Genomic DNA, 22,215 nt, shown 5'->3' with positions numbered 1-22,215 from the left:
CCAGCAGGAATAGTTGTAAACAAAGATGTCTCTTTTTTTTGTTGCAAGTGGGCGGTATTAATGCATACAGAAAACCCTGGAAGAAGCTGTACCTCCAGGGCAATAATTGTCTCCCCAACTCTTGTCTGTGGTCCACCACAATGCGCTGCACTCTGTTTCTGGGGTACAGAGAAGTATGCTGTGGAATAATACGCATCAATAATGAGCTATGTTAGCACTAATGGCTGTTTATTTCGTATCCTGTTAACCATTCGAGTTCAGCTGGAATGCAAACCTCACATGCCTTAAAACGTGCAACAGAGATGATGCATCTACCTAACACACAGAGTCTTTTTTCTATATTAAAGTAACAGGCAGGCAATAGGCAGATTTTCACTGTACGCTTATCGTGGCCAAAATAATTCACGGTAATCTATAGAAAATGTGACTTTGAGACTGTCCTGTGAAAAACAAGCCCACAGGTCGTTTGTGCAGCAGGTTATTATCACCTATAGTTGTGTTTTGTTGTTAGGCGACATCTAGTGGCCGTAGTTAATTATAACAGAAGCACAGGGAAAAGTGTGGTGATGTAGTTTATCGAGACAAAGTCCACGTCAGGAGGAGCACTGTGACATTTGACCACCAAAATCTAATCAGAACTTTCCTCTTCGAGTCCAAGTGGACATTTGTACCGAATTTGAAGAAAATCCCTCAAGGCATATCATGTTCACAAGGCCAAAACGGTGTTTTGTGAGGTCACCGTGACCTTGACCTTTGACCACCAATATCTAATCAGTTCATCCTTGAGTCCTAGCAAATGTTTGCGCTAAATTTGAAGAAGTTCCATCAAGTTACTGAGAAAACGCGTGCACGAGAATGGGATGGACGGACAACCTGAAAACTAAACCTACCTAACAATAATAAGTTGTTCCATAAATGTACAAAAAAGACAATTATACTGAATTGTTATTTTCATGATATTATCAAATATAGTATTATTAACATGACAGCAATCAGTTGTCATCGATATATCGCAACACCCCTTCCCCACAGTCGCATTTTAAATGCTAAAAAGACCGTAACCTTTTGAAATGTCATTCAAGTTTTTTTTTTTCATCGCTCCCTTTGAGTAAAATGTCTCCTTAACAATGAGAAAATGAGAAGCATAACACCTCTGTCATTTGCAGTCTTCAGTTTATTTCCCAGCTCGTCCCCTGTCTGTCCCTCCTCTTAAAGCACTCTATCCCCCAGACAGGGTCTGAGCCGGCCCAACAAATCCCCACATTTCTGCATCACTGCTCCACATTATGCCTCAGCGCTCCTCATCCTCTGAGCCCCAGAAAACTGTGACGTACAACATTTACTAAGCCCACAATGCATCTCACCGCTACGTCCGCTTTACACCTATACAAACACAATCAGTATTTAACTACTTTTTCTATTTTCTTTTCATCCTAGGTATTTTTCTTGCTTGAGTGGATGATTGTACGCTCTCACCGTTTATGAGTGCTCAACTAACTGGATTATATAAAGATTGCATAACATTAAGTTCTCTGCTTTGTCTGTATGCATTAACCAGCACTCACTTTTCATCTTTTGATGGCCTTTTCCTGCTGAGCTGCAGTCATTTGACCACCTTATCGCTGTGGGCGATGTAAACAATGTCTTTTTCATAGGCAGCTGATAACAGTGCCGGTGAGGCCGGGCATGTGTGCAGGCAGATACGACCTCATACCGGTGAAGACCTGACTGTCTGTCACTCTAGACCGAGCGTTTCAAAGGATCTCAGGTCCCGGTGGGACGAAGTGATGGAAAGTACAAGCAATGGCCGATCAAAGAAAAAAAAAAAACTCCACTCTTAACACTATTACACTGTGAGTGAAAAAGTACTTTAGCTGATGAGATGGAATAAATGGAGCAGACAAACAGCCACATGGGGCTTTCTTTTTGGCAAGGTTGATGGATGTGAGGTGAGGTTGCATGACGAGGGAGGAAATAAGATACACTGGTCAGTACTTAAAATGTGTGGTGTTGAGTGCAGAGAATAACAGCTTTACTGTCACAGAGTATAACAGGCCATGGCTTCCAAACAAGGCGCAAGTGACAGTGGGAATTTGGTGTATTCTTATTCTTTTAGAGCTCAGTTTAGACAGGATATGAAGGAAGCAAGAGCTGCAATCTCGTTCAAAATTGAAACCAAATTCACAGCCTCCAAAGTCTTTACCTGCAACTGCAGAAAGAGAGAATATACTTTATCCTCCTTACACCTTCAAAGCACATCCATCACTTGATGTGTGTTGAGCCGGAGCCCTGACTGAAGATCTCTTTGGGAAATAGTGTCACTGATGGGACCGTGACTCTTCGATCTGCTTTAATGACACTTCAGGATATCTATCTCAGATACCTTACACATAAAGACACCTGGGAATAGCAGGTTATAATTACTTTGTGGGCCTTTCTTTGTGGAGGAGAATCAGACAGCCACTATTAGCTATTAGAACAGGAAAAAAGTCATTAGTTCATCTCATTATAGTCACAATTACCTGGAGGAGGGAGAGAGGATGATCTATTACATATCATATATCACTGATCCAAAGTCGGAGAGAGGCATTTGCATTGTGGACTCATAATGACATTATGGGCCATAATCTAACATCATCTTCAAAGTGAGACCATGTGCAGTTCTGAAAACACAACATCAGCCATGAGTCATCGTTCGAGGACTTAAAGTGGCTCCCGGATTCAAAAGTTTCTCTAACCTCAGTTTTCATTTTAAATTAAAACATTTTGAAAAGCGGCAAATGCTTTTGCAAACAAATAATACGTACTTGTGTGTATCCCCGCCTGTAGAGCATGACAGAGAAACTGTCTCTTTGTAGCACTGAACCTTGTCTCTGATGAGATATCAGTAAATGTTGACAGATCATAACACACTAATGTAGCTGCAGCCTTGTTACCATGGTGTACACGCAGCGTATCCAGTATGCAAATCACTGTCATCTGTTAGAGACATATTGTAGATGGGCTGATAAGAAATAAAATATCTAAAACAAAGTAATGGTCACTTTAAATCAAAAGCTGACTTCAGAGCCAACATTTAATGATCTTTCAAGTTGGTTGGTTGGTTGAGCTGCATACTTTGTACAGATCTGATTATTTATTTTTTACAACATCATGGGCTGAGATGTACAGTAACCCTCACTAAGTAAATACATGATCAAACAACGCTCCCGATGTCAACCGTGGAAAATCAGCTGCAAATAAAGTCAGAGTCAGCCCTCTCATTTCCAGCTGCATGTGACAAACTCTCAAAGTGTGACCTACAACTAATGAAGTGTGGCTCGCTGTGCAAGGAACCTCAAGTTTGAAAGCATGAATATTGTAAAAGAAACAAATCAAAAAAATACTCACTGCACCTCCTGAATCACTTCGCTGGCAGCTGTTAGTTTGCTGAAGGCGCTGAGAAGAACGCACATGAAGGGAAATATGAAAATGCTCCTGCTGCCGCCTCGTTTAACTCTGCTCCATCTATGCACAGGCGCAAGGCTTGTGGAGTACGAGGAGGTTATTTGATGATCATGAGCAACAGGCTGCCTCCCCTCCCTCCTCTCCCCTCCCTCCCTTGTTCCCTCCTTCCCTTCCCTTCCTTTCCCTTCCCTTTGCCCTCGCCTCTCCCTCCCTCCCTCTCTCAACTCCTTCCTCCCCCCACCCCCTTCCTCCAGCGCTGACATCAGAGGTGGGATGTGCCATTATACAAAAAGCGTTTGAGAGAAATCCATGGCAACCACCGTGCAGAAAGCCGTGCTTCCCTTCCTCCTTTAAATGGGAATAATCTCTCAGTCTTTTGATTGTAGAGTCACAAAAAGCTTTAGATTTGTCCAGCCGGGTTACCCCGCTGAGGTAGGAGGGGAGGAGGGCCGCTGTAGGCTGGCTCAGACTCACCAGGGTGTCCAATTTTAGACAAGTGGTGGGAAATGCTATCATGAGGTATGATGATGATGAGGAGGAAGGCATGGCTCATACAGAGGATGTTTATCACCACTAGAACAAATGCTGCCGTTCCCCTTCTTCCCTTATGCTTTTAATAATCACTCGTTCCCAGCTGCCCCTGAAGTGATGTCTTGTCTTTAGATTATATAATATTTCATTACAGTCTACCACCACTGGAAACTCTGTGTTTGTCTAAAAGAGAAAAATTATTTTAAACCAATTTAATATGGATTCTTAACAAAATATATGTGTTTCAGTATGCGTGGCACATCTGTGTTCAGTCCACTGAGCATCATCTCAAAACTGTGTTGCCTGTGTTCAGGTCTGTTATCCTTTTATTGATCTACCTGGGTCGGACTGAATGGGAGCTGCGAAGTAAACACGCATGACGAGTCAATCTCAAGTGTATTATTTTCATTTCAGTGCCTGTTTTAAGCTGTAATGTGCGTCATGTGTATCAAAAAAAAAAAATTATTATTTTATGGCTGTGGACCGAGCCCTGAGTATGTGTTTTCAAAAAGAGAAACACTGAGAAAAGATAAAGCATATGATTCCTGAGAGCTATTATGTTTTCAGAGCGTTAGTCACAGGTTGGGTGACTAACGGCAACAGAAGATAATGATACAGAGCGAGCATGAGATACAACTATCACCACTTTTGCTAGAAACGGGGAAAGAAACAGGATCATCATAATAACCCTGCTCAGGGGTTTCACTTCTAAAATGCTAATTCTATATTCATGGATATGAGAGATATGGTCTTTGTCAAATCAAACAAAGTTAAAGTATTATCAACTGAGCATGCTCTGTTGCATCCTCTAGACTGCATGTCGATTTTGTTTTGACTGAGCTTACACAGCACAGAGCCAGGCCGACATGACAAACCAGGCTCCTGTATGATTTATGGTGATCCAAGAACAGCTGAATCGAGGCCAGCTGGACTCGGCTGTAGATACTTGAAGACGTTTCACTTCTCATCCAAGAGGCTTCTTCAGTTCTGACTGACTGGTCCTAAAACGCTATGCTAATGTCAGCATGCAAGCATGCTCGCAATAATGATGTTAAGTATAATGTTAATTATCTTAGTTTACTTTTAGCCATTTTACCTTCTCCCTGACTTTGACAAAATACAATACTCTCCCCTAGATATCTCAGAATAAGATATTCATAACAAGCAAAAATGAGAAAATAATCCACCATCTATTTTCAAATAAAGAGCTTCTAAACAATCAGGCCTACTAGTGAACCAACCCAAGCTCTGTTGGTGCAGAAGGACTTGGAGCGTGAGTACAAAGGAGGATCATCCTTTGCTTTTCCCTCCAAAAAAATGTTAATGACACCTTTTTTGAAAAAATAAATAAATAAAGATACATAACCGTCTCCTTTCTTTGATCCTGCATCTACCTTATTCATTTTCATACGCTCCTTAAATTCTAAATTCAGCGGGATTCATCCTCCCTTATGAATTTCTGCATAAAATTTCATGGCATATCATCAATAGTTGTTGAGATATTCTTCTTCAGTTTGGACCAACCCAAAAAATCCAAAGCAGCAGTCTGACAGACCAATACTGCCATCCACAGAACCATGGATTACCACTACAGCCTCAGCCCTGTGCAGTCTTACTTTCATATTAAACCTGGCCTGTTGTTGTTCGTGACTAAATCCTAATATATGCTAATTTTGACTTGAGTGGGCCAGTTTATGGCTGGTATGTGAGCTTCAGTTAGACTGCACTGCACAAACAATGGCTCTAAATATATGCATAAATCATATCAGTGACAAATCCACCTCTTATGTATTTGCAAATCACAACTATTAATCACAGTACAGTGGGATTCAGACTCGCTGTGCCTCCTGATACAAATCAGGAAGAATGACTGTGACATGGAATAAAAAAAACATTAAAAAGTTAGAAAACAAGGGTGAAATACATATTTAAGAAGCAAGAACTAGATGTTTTTTTCATCAAGTCAACACCAGCGGTGATTGTACCTCCAGGTGTTCACCTGCTGACTGTTGATTGCTAATTATTGATACAGTTTTAACCTTTTCTGTTCAGAGCAATGATGCAGACTCTAACTAACACTGCAGCCTTTTCTCCACCAGTTTCTTTTTTTTTTTCTGTGGTGAATTGCTGACTTTCCACGGCTCCTTTAAAAAGGCCAGACGTGAAGGTTCTTTGCTCCCCCGGTGCTTAACAATCAAATGCCAATTTCAAAGGCACCTTTTATCTCTAAAACTCCACAGATTATAAAAGAAGACAGCTTTTGAACAACCTCAGCCAGGGTCCTGGCTTCCTGACAGTGTGAAAACTTCCTCACACTTCTCAAGGTTTCAAATTAAGAATTCAGATGTGGCTCAGTGTTGGCTGGTTTTATTGATCATGTTAATGGAGAACTGTTTATCTATTTTTTCTTGTTTTCTGGATTCACTGGTTTGTATGTGTGCGCGTTTCAAGGCTGAATTGTTTTTGGTTATTGATTGTTACAGTCAATCTCTTAAAGAAAGGAGTAGGTTTTCATCTTGAGGGAACATGCTTATTCAGAGTTAGATGAAAAGATCAATACTTCTGTCATGTCTGTAGTGTAAAGTCAGTGAAGCTGCAGCCAGCAGCTAGCTGGTTAGCTTAGCTTAGAAACCGAAATAAGTAGCTCGCTGGGCTCTGTCGAAAGGCGACAAAATGTTATTTCCAGCAAAGAGAAAGTCCTGCACATTAAAAAAAAAGGTTCATAAGGTGTCATACTTCCTGTACAGACACAGATACAGAGATTGGATGTGCTGGTGGTGGATTTTTTTATTTTTGGTTTCGTGCTAAGCTAATCTAACTCTCGGCAAGAAAGTGAGTGAATACATTTCCCACAACTATTCCTTTAACTCAGGTCATTTTATAGAGGTTTATGCAATTAATTACTTGTTGTAAATTCACATATGAATATTGCAGATCCATTCTTTTTTTGTTGTTCAGTTATGTCGACATTAGTGAGACCAATGCTCTCCTGTATTTCCACGACTCTGAACAACTGTTTGTTCAGAGTCGTCTTCACTTGATGTTTGTGTCCCTCATATCTTACTGCACATCCCACATCCACTGAAAATGAGACTTGGGCAAAAACAGTGACTGAGTTGAAAAGCACTCAGAAGTAAATCTGGACTGTAATCATTTTTGCAAAGTGCATACACTGCTCAATGAAATGAACTCAGTGACTTGTGTTGAGACGATCCCAAAGGACAACGACTTCCTTGGATTTTTTCAAGAACTGAGGACCTCAGAGTTATTGCTTCTATCATTAGTCTGGAAATAGGACAATAAGATAGAACAAAGCTGTGCCACTATTTCACTTAATATTCATTGATCTGGAAGACGAGATCAGTCCTATTCTCCCGTTTGAAGAAACTGACTTCAAATCACAATAACGAAACCTGCTGATAATCATTTGAATACTTCCAGTGTGCATGCACTGACATTTTAACATTTAACTGGGACAGACTGAGCTCTCATTCGATGCCTCTGAGTAATAAGAGCAATCCAGCCACAGTTTAGCTCTACTGTTTCAACCACAGAGAGAGAATGAGGTGAATACTTTGTGGGAGGCGTTCTCTCAATAAAAATGGTCATATCCTTTATTTCCATGCAAATGCACAAACAAGCTCTCTTACATTATTGCTTGAGCTGAACAGCTGCTGTTTCCTGCCATTGTCCTCACACTAACATAAATGGCTTTGTTTGTTATTAGCAGATCCTGGTTACAAGCATAGTTGATGCTGGTAATGCAGCGGTCCTGATGACATTAATTAGAAAACATCACCTGTGCCAGAAGAAAGACAAAAGCCCTGAAGTTAATGAGAATCTCACTCATTATCCCTTTCTTTTTACCAGTGTTTGACGAGGGGGCAACATATTCTACGAGTTACTGCTCGGAGCTCTCAAAATTGACGTTCAGCGTGTCCTATCCAGGCTCTGATGAATTAAGAAACTGAGCGAGTGTGGGTGGAGTAAATGAGATTGATCATCTAATTTTCTCATAAGACGACCAGTTGTGGCAGAAGAAGTATGTTACTCTGCCAGGAGCAGGACAGAGGTCGATACAACAGCAACCAGGTAATGTGCAGCCTGCAGCGATGATTACATGGGACCAGAATTACAGTGGCTTTGCTTCTGTGATGTGTGTTGGAAGACGTTAAAATCTGCAATACAACACAGCAAAAATACTCCCTTGTAGTTACTTTCAAAGGTAGTCATTCTGCAGACAAATGGCCCCCATGATTGATACTGTATATTATTACAGGCCTATATTAGATTGTTGATTATGCATCATTGTAGTGTACTGAAACAGTTGTACCTGGTGAAGGTGGAGGTTTCTATACAGTTTGTATGTAGGTATAAGCCTGCCATTGGACACCTATACTCCTCCCTTTCAGATTGCACAATCGTACAGCCGACACATGTCTTTACTGTTTTTTGTAGCGTTGTAGTTGCAAGGAATCTACCATTTTAATGAGAGTGCTCTCCTCAAGATGATTGTGATTGGTTTAAAGAAATGCAAACAAGCCAGAGCATTTTTACCCCTGTAGCAACGCGACAACGGTGCAACCAGACCTTTCTGCAGCAGTGAAACAGCACTGTGGAGACTAACGTGGAGAGGAATCTGTGAGGTTATGAGATGATTGATGGGGTTTGAAAGAAAAAAAAGTTCTGCCACAAAAACTCTCTTTAAACTTTTTCCTAATCTTTGCTTATTGGGTGAAATATTGGGTTATTTGGTCTATTTTGTCTCAAAAAGTTATTTAAATAAAACCACTTGAGACATCTCACATCTGAAATGTGGTAAGGAGCTTCAGCTTAATACTTAGCTTTTTTTTTTGTGAACCAAAAAAACACTGTTTTACTCTGAGAATTGGTTTTATTTCACAAGCTTTTCACATATATTTGAGTATAAAATTATAATCTGTAAAGTAACTTGTAATAAAACTGCAGCAGAGTGGTGTTAGTTACTGTCTATCACTGATGACTACCACACACTCTTTGTACCACACATTACATAATGTCTGCTGATAATGGGTAATGCAGTCAGAGATGATTTTCACCATCTGTCAAACTCCAAACCAAAGTGAGGTTCAGGTGTCGAAGAGGCACAGCTGTGTCTGTGTCTCGGATCAGTCGTAATCTCAACTTCGCCTCTCAGGAGGACAACTGAGTTGATTTGGCATTTTAAGAGTCAATATTGTACATTCTCAGAGTGTGAGCGGATGGTAAAGATAACGTTGGTGTGCGCTGGAATCAAACAAGAGGAGAGTGAGTATACAGTAAAGCGAGACCTGCAATCACAGAGCAGAAGAGTAAGAACACAATGTATGACAGTGTGGAAATGTGTGGGAGGTGTCTGTGACCTCAGCCTATTTCTGACAGCTGCCAGCTCTTCACATTCACACATGCTATTCACATGGCGATTGCAAAGGTATGTATCTTTGATTACCCGTGGCCCCATACAATCAGTGCCGAACACTATGATGAATTACAAATTAAAGCTTCGAGATATTAAATGATCAGAATTTTTTCAAAATTTGGTGAGACCTTTTTTGCTGGAATGACGTCAACCCCAACTCCTCCTACTCACCTACGGCATCATGAAATGTTAAGTCGTCCACCTGGATGCTCTAAAAATTGCATTTTCCAGAAGTAGCCCAGGGATCTATTTCAAACCCCTTTTTGGCAGGTAATAGGAGTCCATCTGCTGCATGAACCAGTTTGGGTAGTTTCTAAAATATGAGCTCATTTCTCCTCTTGAAATAATGGGTTATTAAGCAGCATTACAAAGACTCTGGTGAACGCACAGTGGGCTCAAAAGGCTTAAAAGCAGCCAGATCACACTGGCTGAAGAGGTAGATGGTGGAACTACCACCATTCATCTGATTCAAGTGCAGGCTTTCAAATTAATGTGATCAGTAGTAAAGCTGTGTGTTATACTAGAAAGCACAAAAACATGACACCCCCCCTCCAGACACAGACGTGAGGACCACAGCTACCTTTTACACAAGTGATTTAAAATTTCTAAAATTCCCAGTTATCAGAGTGGAACATTGCTCATTTTTACCCAGTTATTTCACAGTCCATATTTAACATTTATCAACACTTCGGCAGACTGAATGGTGCCTCCAGTGCAATACCTTTTTTTAACATAAAAGATGTGCAGAGTGAAAACTGGGAAGCAACGAGCATTTTCATGTAAGAGGAAAGTGAGATTAGTTACATATATACTGAGAGTGAAGGCAGGTGTCATAATCTCAGTGTAAAATCACTGCAACCATACAGCTTCCCATTGAGTCATTACAAGCGTTACTTTTCTGGAGCCATATACAGTAATATAGGCACTTTTTATTGGGGTTTGGTACCTGGCAGCAGCTTAACGTTTCAGGAGCAGAAATTATTCACATATAGACACATTAGAGAAACTACAAAAATATTATAATAATATTTCAGTGCCTTACAAACACTGAAACAAGCTGTGAGCTGATATGTCGAACGTGTTGGCAAACTGTTGCCTATTTACACATCCAGCAGATGGGGAGCAACATTAGCATTAGGAGTTGTGTTTCTGGCCACCTGGTGAATATAAATCCAATATTTACTCTCCTTGTAGCTCTGTTTTTGGTCTTCACCAACGCCTGAGACCTGCCTGCCTCCTGCAGCTGAAAGCAATACCATGAGAGCAATGAGAGTGAAACAAAACAGTAAAGTTTCAGGCTAGAAAACCAAAACAATGAGCTGAAAGAGGCAATAAAGCGACATAGAGCTGAGGAGAACTGCAGAGTGGAGTGATAATTCTCTGTGGGTTCATACTACTGACTAAACCCTTTCACATTACACAGTCATTTCCTCCATTATTGTGACAAAAGTATGCAACCTGCCTGCAACAATCAATGTGTACATATTTGTGTGAGCTGCACTCTCATCCACACAAGCTTTGTTATTGCCCTCTGACACTGTAGTGGGCACCGTGGAGCAGCAAACACACAGGAAGGCTGCTGTAGAAGAAGAAAGTAGGGAAAGCCAAACATGACAGTTGTTTTTTAAAACTTTTACAGTTTCTCTATGTCAACTCTTGGTGCAACTGCAAACCTTTATGTTTCACATTTTGAGAAGTTACGTAATTGTGTAAATTCTTCTATTCTGTACTTCCAGCAAAATATATCCTTTGTCTTAATGGAGTAAGATAATCTCAATGTAATACTTTATACTGTGTAAACTTTTCACTTCCATTCTTAATATACAGTATTTTAGCCTGGTCTCCTATTCTATAAAACTAAAATTGCAACAGCAATTAAATAAATAAATAAATGAAAACAGCAAATATGTTTTATGTTGAAACATAACTGCTGGTTAACGAAGATCCTTGTAGGGCTGCATATTTACTATTCTTACACCCCACTAAAAGACAAAAAATACTCTTTTTACATCAAAATTAGCAGGTTCAATTGGTTTTATAAACACAGGTAAACCCACTAATATATGCCGATTGACTCCTTCTCCACTACCGGTTGAAAGTGACTCAGTCAGTGACTGCGTGTTTTTAAAACTTATTTTGGGGCTGCAGCTCACTTTTTCATCAGTGCAGTGTAGCTGTGGTGTTTCTAGTTTAACAGCACCGTGCTGGGCAGGTGACAGGTCTGTCTACAATGTGTGTGCTCTGAAAGAGTTACAGCAGGAAAAGGATGAAAATGAGCATGCTAACCCTGGTGTTGTGTTTACATTAATGCCGGAGCTGATAATACCCCAGTCATTTGACACGGGTGTGAATGCCCTTTTCCATTGCCAACAAAAGCTGGATGTTTGTGAGTTTTAGTGTGGCCGTTGCTGTCTCGATTTTTAAATCTAAATTGCACAAATGACAAAGTTCATGAAAATCAAAAAACAAATCAAAATCAAAAGTGAAGTAACTTTCACTTAACAGGAAACAATCTATTACACAGCATCACCTACAGTACCATATGACCCTGTCCATCTACCCTTCCCACTCTGCAGAGGTAAGAGTTGTATGTAATTTAGCTGTCATTTCTTACATGACGACCTACAATAACTGCAGCACGGCACAGGTCTTTTTTTTTTTTGTGGGTGTTTCTGCAAAGCAAGATGAGACTTTTGCTGTCATTCAGAGAGGACAGCAAAGAACAACCTGCTCATGGTGCAGATGACAGTTTGATCGTGTTCCTGCCCATTACCTGCCGCCCCAAGCAGACATTGTTCTGTGTCATGTATTTGCAGTGCACACCATATATGACAGGCAGCTTTCTTAGTTGAGTCTAAACTCAAGTCTATTGTATCTGTATTATATATTACAGCTCTCCAACGGCCATTACAAGGAGAGAAAATTACAGGTTGTGAAAAAGAGAGAACGAGTGTTGTGCTTGTGCACAGTGGAAGTTGTCATAAACATTGCAAATAAAATTTCCCAGTTAAAGTGCTTACTGTAATTGATAGTGAGGCTTACATCTTTAACCTTCCTTACCCCCAAATTAATTTATTTAGTGTATTGCTCTATACTAATTTTCAATATTTAATTTAATTAATGTTATTCTTCTACTGTCTACTGTACATTTATTAAGTTAGATTTAGTGGAAAAGGTTCTGCTCTTTAAGGAAAGTGTCACCAGTCGTCACCAGGGTAAAACTCCAGGACGTCACTGTGCCTTAAACATAACCCTGTGAAAAACCACAGTGTGTTGTATTTTTTTCTTAGTGTTAGAGGTGCTGGAAGGAGGTTTTTGTTACCTTAAGCTAGCTGTTTCTGCCCGTTTCCAGTCCTTGCGCTGAGCTGTTAGCTTCAGATATTTACCATACAAACATAAATATGGTATCTACACATCTTCTTATATTCACTTAATTTAGACTGTGACAGGAATTAAACTGTGGTCTGCCTAAAACTCAAATGTGCCACATATCCATCCACCATCCTGACCTGCATACGCAACTTTTCAAATCACTACATAAACGTCACAGTTTCCTGGTTCAGTCGTCAGCTGGTCGCCACACAGACGGTCGATAATGAAGACAGAATGAAACAACCGATAACAGTCAGATAATACGACCTGACTTCAGTGCTGTGTCTGAGTTAACACTATGTTTCATTTGTTTCTGAGCACATGGGGAACTTCACAGCTAAAGCTCCTATTTTTTGAGACAGAACCATATATTTAGGTTCAACTAAGAAAACCTTGTAACTATGACTCTTGTCTGTAGGAAGCAAAGAGAGTCACGTGACGCTCTAATGGAGCCACAAAGTCCACAGAGAGAGGAGGCCGGAGTGATGACGGAGACCCCTGTTAGCCTTCCCACCGACAGTGAACTTTGTTATTTCTTGTAACCATAATTGTTCCTTGCTACGTAGTTATTACTGTAACCATGATGACGAAGGTCCTCTAACCTTAACGAAAAAACCACAGTGCTTCCCTAACCTTAACCAAACAGTTATTTTTTACCCAAACCGTGATCTTTCCTTAACCTTGTTGTTTTTGTGTCTTAACCTAATTAAAAACTTTACCATAGCTGTGCAAGATCAGAAAACTGCTGATTGTGTCAGATCAGAAAATTACTTTAAAACTGTATGTGTTATTCTGTAAAGTTGCAAATTTGGAACTTGTGGTGCTGGGTTATAAATTCACAGATTAAACAAATATTTCAAATCAGTAAATTTCTTAAACACATTTTCCTTGATTCCAGTCCTCAAAACAGGAAAATTAGCTAACAGGTGTTTCGTTCAAAAATATTAAAGCCCTCCAGTGATTGAAGTTCCCTCCTTCCTGTAGTAATGTCAAAGTAAATCCATGGTATGAGACAATTTTTACTTAATTTTTAGTTACTTAAAAAAAATATTCATACACTGGAGCACAAACAAGAAATAAACAAGTTCCTCTGCAGAAACTGCTATAGTACAAAATTCAGCAAGACCAACACAACAAAATTATGTGTTGGATGATAATTAGTGCTTCATGTGTTTAATGAACAGAGACTATAATTATAATATAATCCCATTGTGTGTGTTTTGTGCTCCTCACTTCCAGAAGAATAATACACAATTTAAATACATTGTCCTGCATTCATAAGTCCTGTAAAACCCTCTGGCCGACGTTACAGCATGAGAATTAGTCTAAATGCACCATGTTGGATTTACAACAGAAGGCAATTATTTCACTGCCTTACAAAAAAAAAAAAAAACACAGCTGGCATGGTAATATCATAACCTCAGTATCTGGAGCTTCAGTATCACACGTTCATATGTCAGGAGTTCACATGACTTGATACCAAAAATAGCATAAGGTCTTACGGTTTGGTCAAGATGATGCTGCTGCAGCAGAATAATGATTTCTGTGTTCATCACTGTGGTATTAGTTGCGTTGTTGCCATGGACTAAAATGTGTTCTTTCCACCCAGCTTCCTCCCAAGAGACTGCAGGTTCAGTTTGACCTGCATGACTTCATCCTTAATTCCCCTAGCAGGTTAATCTTAGCACTTACATCACCATTAAAACGCACAATAGCATTAGCGGGCTGGTATGCAGATAGAGATTACAGACCTGCGGCTAGGGTTTATGTCCATATTGTTTCCCAAGAGTTCATCTTAGATTTTGGTTGTATCATGAGGAAATGCTGGCGGCTCAGTCAGAGATAATGATGATAATCAGCAGGTTTTGGATGTCGAGCAGTTGGCCAAACTGTTACAACTGCAATCCTTCTTTCTGTGTTGATGTAAAAGCTGCCTCTGGGCTGTTTTCATCCACTATTCACTACTCAGGAAAAATAACTTTCTTGTGAAGAAACTGATTTACACAGGAAAGTGAGGAACTCCAACTGTGCATCCGGCTTTTCAGGCTCTCATCCTGCTGACAGTGAGCAGCTGATGACCTTTGGCTTCGCAGACAGCAGAAGGACTCATCCCTGTGGAAATGCTGTCATCTGATCACTGAGGGAGTTGTGAAAATTAGAAACACTCTTGAAAATGGCACGACAGGTCACCCTGGTGCGGAGGTCGATGACCAGAATGAGAGAGTTCGAGTGTTCATCAAAATACTTGAGGAGTTCCTCTGAAGATCCAGTTGCTGAAAGACACATCCAGCGAAATGCAGCACGAGGTGCACTTGACATTCTCTGTCTCTGTCAGACGCAAGCAACATAATGAAGCTCGGTGGTGTCTGAGGAAAGGCGGTTTCAGAATGACATGGATTGATATTGAATTATGACACTTTTCTTTGATGCAATTATGCAAATATTACTCGTCATTTACATGATCCATGCAGGATCAGCCCAATCTTTCGCTGGATTCCAGCGGCGGCTCCCAGGACTCAGGGCCCTGCTGACCTTCATCCTAACCATCTAATCACAGAGCATTTTACACCCAGGATGCAAAGTGGATGTAATTATCGAGCTGCTGGGATAGAAAACAGCGATATCATGAATTCGGTGGATCAGAGCTGGGTTAAAGGAACTTCATTTATTCAGGCTGTGGAGATTAAAGTGTCTGTGTGAAGGGACGACTGTGAGCAGCAGCATTCAGGTGCAGAGTGCAGCCCCACGTCTATCTACTTAATTCTTGTGAATTTCTTTTCAGTAATTAACTTTTAATCCCAAATATTAAGTCAACCCAAGAGGACCTTACAGCAGCGACAATCCATATTTTTGTAAGAAGAATGACAATGTGAAAATAATGTGACGACGTGAAAGTGACTGCAGTGATGAACCTGCAGATAATTAACAGATGAATTCAGCTCCCTCTGCTTTACAGAGCTTTAAAGTAACTACCGGCCCCAGCAGGTCAACCCCATAGACTGTAAATAAAGATGGACGTAGCCTCAGTGACATCACCCACAGGGTCGGCGGGGGTGGATGATGGGTGAACAAAGCACATGACACCAGAGGGAGAGTGTGTGGTTAGGTTCAGGCAACAAAAGCATTTTAAAGGTTAAGGTTTGGGAAAGATTGTGGTTTCTGTTCAATGACTAATACAGACTTTTTCTGCAGTAAACCAGACCACCATCTTCCCCAAACCTTAACCGAGAGCTCTTGTTACTACAAGCAGATAATGTATTGCAAGATTTGATATTTTGGTGGAAAACAAATGAGTTACTCTGATGTTACATTCAGAGCAGGCAGCTGTTCAGAGAGAAAAGCTCTACAAACACACTAATCACTACCTAAGAGCCAGATGTTTCCCTCAAGAGCTGATAGAACTCTGAAATAGACCTAAAAGAGAGTGATTGTTGTCCAGATCTACAACTTGAAATGAATGCTAATGTTTCTCCGTGACTGCTGGATGAGTAAATAACCAAATGTAAGCCAACTAGTTCACCATATCAACCGGTTTCAATGGAAACTTCAGAATTACACCAATCCAGTGACAACTGACAAACATCTGTGTGATACGATCAAAAGCTCCAGGATGGCTCCTGAACAGCTGGATCATTGGGTTAAGATCATTTAGTCAAAACTGTTTCCAAAGACACCAATAAACTATATTCTTGTATGTGTTGCAGGAACACAGGCCTCCGTTAATCCTCTTTATATATATATATATATATATATATATATTTATTTATACATTAATATCACTGTCACGTCAAGTAGAACATGAGTGCAAATCTGAGTGCAAATGCAAACACAGGGAATTAGCTTTGCAAAAATATCCACTCCTATTTACAGAATTATTGTCGCAGAAGATAAGATAAAAATACCCTTTGTTTTAAGTTTAATTCAGTTTCTATGGATACTCACATTGTTGCTATGTGACGGAGTTGAAAGATGAGTTGGAGAGTGTATGTTGTAAAGACATGCATACGATTTATATATATTCATGACGAAGGGGAACCCATTGCTTTTTCCAACAGAAGCTCATTCATTCTGTTACCTTAGTGTTTTTAATGTTCTGTTAAAATGCAGATCAGTTTCTATCACTGCTGCCAAGTCATTCCAGTAAATTATTAGAGACTAAATGCAAACGTGTGTGCAAATATTTCACACCTCAGAACTAATTTCTAATTAGACTGAAGTTCCCTTTAGGCTGAACACTGAATATGACCTGTTTGTCAAAGGGTTGAGATTAGCTGAACACCTAATTAGTCCGGGTTCATTAATTCAGTCAAGCCGATTCCTGCTTTCCTCTTTGTTTTCAGCATCATTTGGAGCCTCTTTGTTTTTGTGATTAGGCTTTACACACACACACATAGTGATTAAAGAAAAGAGAGAGAGAAAAAAAACTTGAATTGCAGGCGAAAAAACAAGTGAATAAGCCAAAATATTTTTTTCTCTCTTTCTTTCCTTCTGTTCTGCCTCTGCGTTTGTAAGTCTACTTCAAGCGTGAGAAGCCACCGTCTGCTGCCAGTGTTAAGGACATGTCAGCTTATAACTCAGCAGGTCTGTTGATCACCATGTCTTTGATTATAGCTGTGCAAAATAACAGCTCCTCTCTCTGTGCAATCTGTGCAGGCCTTCCTCTATCTGCTCCTCTGTGTGCCATTTAATGGGGTCTTTAGTTACTGTGTGTTGTCTCTGTGATAATGGTTATTATTAGCAATGTATCACTGGCATAACAAATGCCTTTCTTCAGGCTGCCTGGTTGGCAAATAAAAAAAATAAAAAATACTCATCAATGAACAGTATTTTACTTTTTGCTTTCTCCTATTTGAGTTCTGTTTGTTTTCTGTGTGGAAGTATATTCAAATAAATAATATTCTCAACACCATTTCTGTAACTGCCGAGCTCATAAAAACATTTTCAAAAGGACTCAAGATGATGCTGCAGAAAACTACCTGAGAAACAAGGTTTTAACTCCACAGCGACCACATGTCATTATTTTATCTCACGACTAGTCTAAATGTGACTCTAAACTAACAAGGTGTCCGGTGAGTTTGCTTTGCTGCTTGTTATCTGACCCACCGAGACCTCTCATTAGAAGTAAACCACAAGTCATTGGATTTCTGCCCAAACTCGGGGGCTCTGACTGTCATTAAAATGTGCTAGCTCCTCGTGCTCAAGGTTACACTGAGATCCGTGCTATTAGACACAGTCTCTGCTGGATGTAAATGAGGGCTTGGACCTGATGTATAAGTGAAGGAAGGAACAGGAGGCCTCTGGCATCTGGTGCTCTCAACTCGGCAGATGGATTTTTTTTTTCTTTTCAGTCTTTTCTAAAAGACAATATGGACATTCAGAAAAATCTAACATGAGCAGTTGGATTCATGATGAGACAAGGTTGCAATATGACGGATACAAAGATGGTACATCGATAAATATTTGGTTTACCGCATTACATGATTTCTTGTGAGGAAATTCTGAGAAAATGGAAGTCTAGAAAACACCAAGAGATTTTTTTCCAGTTTCCAGACTGCGCTGGAAAGCCATGCTGCAAACTGTTCATTACAGCCCTACCAGTTTAGTGGTCATTCAGTTGTTGTATCAGATTCTCCAGATGCTAAGGAACATACTTGTTTGGTGCAGACACAAACAAATATCCCATCATCATCATTATTTTTATGTCTTTTTAGTGAAAATAACCATTCCCACTGAGATCATATGCAATGTCTGCCAAAATAATCACAATATCACAAAAAAATCACAAATGTCACAAATTTCAGTAGCTTTCAGTAGCGATTAGATAAAGTCTGCAGCAGCAGCAGCAGTCTGGATCAAAGTGCTGGACTGAGCAGCCACAGCTAATGTTGTGTTTATGATTTGAATTTATATTCAACAAGATTTTGCCTGTTTGAGGAAAATTGAAAACCCAGCACTCTTTAAAATAGAGAGGCTGTCAGAGAGGATATAAAAAAACTGAAGGTGGATTGAATCTGAATGAGAGAGGAATTTAAAATGGGGGACTTTACATTGTTATAAAAGTTGGAGCCTACAAAAAAACACAAGAAAGAAAGTCCAAATTATCTTCAGCTTATAGCAGTTTTCTCTTTAAATCTGAATTACACCTGTGTATGTGTTGACAGTGTGTCCTGACTGTGTATGAGGCAGAGAGAGACAGGCACCACTGCTGGTCTGCGGAGCGGGAAGAGAGTAGTTGGTAAATGGTTTTATTTCTGCGATGAAACCACTGATGCCACTTCCACTCTCCGCCGAGACGCTGCTGCAGCTGAGTGCATGTGAAATATGAGAGGCCATCATCAGGACAGAGTGCCATGTGATTTGACTTACTGGCAGCACTTCATGACATGACACTGAAAACAGTCTCTGTGTGTGTCAACAATTACAAGGTAACAAGAGACACATGAAAAACACTCTATTGTGAGCAAACGCCTTCGCACCATTAACGTGCTACTGCTTCTATCTACGGAAACAAACTGTACACAGATACAAATACACTGTCTACAGATAAGACGCAATAGATTTACAGCTGCACAGGCCACAGCACTCATTTGATGACCTTTAACAGAAGAGTCGCTCCCACCCCTCCCACAGCAATTATATCTGAAGTGTTTGTTGAACCTCCAGCTGACCTTGTGACTCTGTTCAGTGACATTCAGGGTTCTTGGCAGATCTGTTCAAAATCAACATATTCAGTGAGCGCATAAGTCACAGGATCATTTAAGGAAGCCTTCGAGGCACTTTTACAAATGAACTCTTGATGTGCGGTGCAGCACATTTATTGGATCGTTGTGTTGTTTTATAGATAAACTGCACATCATTGCTCCTCTTTACAGCTACACTGGCATTTGATATTTGTAGCCACCAGGGAAATCAACTTTAACCTGCATGAAAAAAAAAAGTGAGACAAGTCTACAGCCATCTGAGCAAGAGCTTCTGCAACGACTGATCTGAGCAAAACCCAAAACAGCATGAAGGTGCATTCACTTATTAAACTACACATAACTGGAATAAAACTGCACCTCCAGCCCCTCAGACCAAAACAAACGCTTCTCGGCCGCCCCCATCCCGCCCCTCCCTGTGCCTCATCAGGCAGTTAGGGGTTAGGAAGGCCAGAAAAGCGACCGCTGAACAAGCAACAACAGACACAAACAAATAAAGTTTCCCTGTGTACAAAAGAGCCAACAAAAAGCAATCCGGCCACAGCTGTTAGCCGGCTAGCGATAGCAACAAACACAGTGACAACATAACAGCAAGTTAGCTCCGTTATCGTTCCTACTGTGGCCTCTCACTGAGGAAAACAGACCACAGACCAGTTACTTACCCACCAGGAGAAGAAAAGCCAGTTCTGAGTCAAGCTGGAGCCTCTCCTGCTGGTGAAACCACACCAGTGTTTCCTCCATGGTCGAACTGGGAAAGAAATCGGACTCAACTTATGGGACCGGGCCACACGAATGACACTGATGGAGCCGAGAAGACAGTGACTTCAAAAACTTTTTGGGTGTTTTGATGGTCCGCTGGTCGACCGGGACTTGAGTCCACATGTGATCTGGTTTTAGCTCTTTCTCTCTCGGAGGCCTTCTTCAGTGGAGGAAACCCTGGAAGGTCACTGTCACCTGAACTACATGCTGGACTGTGCCATCTCAGGTGTGGGCGGTCCCTGAGTGTTTAGACAGTAAAGGTAGGGAGGGCCAATGGTTTAACAGGAGGGACTCACCTGGACGATCACTCACATGCTGCTCTGCTCAGGACACCATTACTCCACTATATCATAGAAAAAGATTTTTTTGCTGCTATATTGTTGTTTTTTTTATTTTATTATTATTTTATTGTTATTTATTCTTATCTGCATTTACACTTCCTAATCTTTCTTTTTCTATGGTCTGTTTTTTTTTTAATCTTTTTTTTTAAATGTAAATCACTTATCACGTAATGAAATAAATAAACTTGCCTCGCTTTGCTCTATTATTGTCATATTTAACAGTTAAACAGAAATCCATCATGGAACAATGCAACAATGCAGTGCAACTATAGGACACCGTATGTATTGAGCGAGTGGTAAGGCCGACATCATACACACTGTATGGCACAGTGTTCACAAACTATACCATGCCTGCACCCACGCATACGCCCACCTTTGACTGAAACCAACAAGTTCACACTCACTGGTGGTTTCTGAGAGTCGTTGTGGGAAACACAGGAAATTACAGTACAAAGTGAGGCACTGATATGAGGCAGTTTAGGGGAACTCTATACAACAAAAGAAGGACGATTTATGATAACTGAGTCTGAGCGTTTCATTGTCACTACAATAAAACATCACAGTGTAGTAGTCTAATTGCAAAAAATCTGCCAATGCAGCAGCTTTATGAATTCTAATATTCACCTCTACCATACAAACAGATGAGCATCTATTTGCTTTAAAATGGTTCTTATATAAATCCAGAGATTTGCGATGAATATCCTGCCAATTACTCCCCTGTCAGGAGTGGATTGCAGCGAGAAGGAAAGCATTATGTAAACGCAGGAACTCTGACACTGGTGCCAGTGGAGGGAACTATAGAAATGAACTATGGAGCAGTGTATTGCTTTTGTTGTTGGTGGTGGGTGGCAGCTGTATTTACCACTGGAGCCTGTTGTTTCCTCTGATTTAATGAGCATCGCGGCCACTTCAGAGCTGATGTCACCGTTCACCTCAGAGCAGGAGTGGGATTCTACCAACTGCTGATAATAGATAATAATAAACCAGTTTGGCTCTGCACACTTTTGTCAGAGTGAGATGTAAATGGGAAAGTTTGATCTGCATGGGGACATTTTATCATTAGACATTTGGATATTTGTATAGAGGAACCAGGGCTGCTACAGTGACGGGTTGTGAGTTGATGTTGTTGTATTATAGTCCAGATACATGTCTGGGTCATATCATAGGTTGGGTTGTACTTCCTCATGTCATGGGTGATGTCCACAGTAGTCATCTACAGGCTACACCGTCTTGTCAGTGTTCCTGTCTGTCTTAGTTTTGGTCCTGTTTGTTGTTGCAGTTCGGCCACAGGTATTGACATTCAGGTATATTACAGTTGGTGCAATTCATCAGAATCACCTTGCTCGGGTTTATAGGGGGAGCCCAAAACTTGAGCCATTATTTATTCTACTTTTTAAAAAATGATTCTTTAATTCTTCTTTTTCACTTTTGTGTACCCTGGCTGGTCACACATGTATAAATGTTTCCTGCTGTTTTCCTGTGTATCAGTCAGTTATTGCAGCGTTCGCTGATCAGGCCTGTAGCTCACTTTCTGCTTTGAACCTCATATGGAGGCGAGAGGAAGCTGCTTTACTTTGTTGTGCTGACTGTAAAATGTGTTCACATTCACCTTCTCTCACATTCACATTCT

The 22,215-nt window shown here is 40.5% G+C and overlaps 1 protein-coding gene across 2 annotated transcripts in view; it reads right to left on the bottom strand.

The window, feature by feature from the left end:
• Positions 1 to 20,503, bottom strand: part of kcng1 (potassium voltage-gated channel, subfamily G, member 1) — a 28,758-nt gene extending 8,255 nt beyond the window's left edge. The window contains exon 1 of one of the 2 annotated variants that reach the window (XM_071477368.1): positions 20,148 to 20,503. The gene's annotated coding sequence lies outside the window, so the exon portion shown is untranslated. Of the gene's footprint in view, positions 1 to 3,390; positions 3,562 to 20,147 lie in introns of those variants that run through there. The other variant, XM_071477367.1, reaches the window with a different exon arrangement.
• Positions 20,504 to 22,215: the final 1,712 nt, after the last annotated feature.

The sequence above is a fragment of the Trachinotus anak genome, unplaced genomic scaffold (assembly GCF_046630095.1).
Source record: "Trachinotus anak isolate AG129_WGS33_773 ecotype Australia unplaced genomic scaffold, CSIRO_AGI_Tana_v1 ptg000004l, whole genome shotgun sequence".
Classification (NCBI taxonomy): domain Eukaryota; kingdom Metazoa; phylum Chordata; class Actinopteri; order Carangiformes; family Carangidae; genus Trachinotus; species Trachinotus anak.
This window is presented reverse-complemented; position numbering and strand designations above follow the sequence as displayed.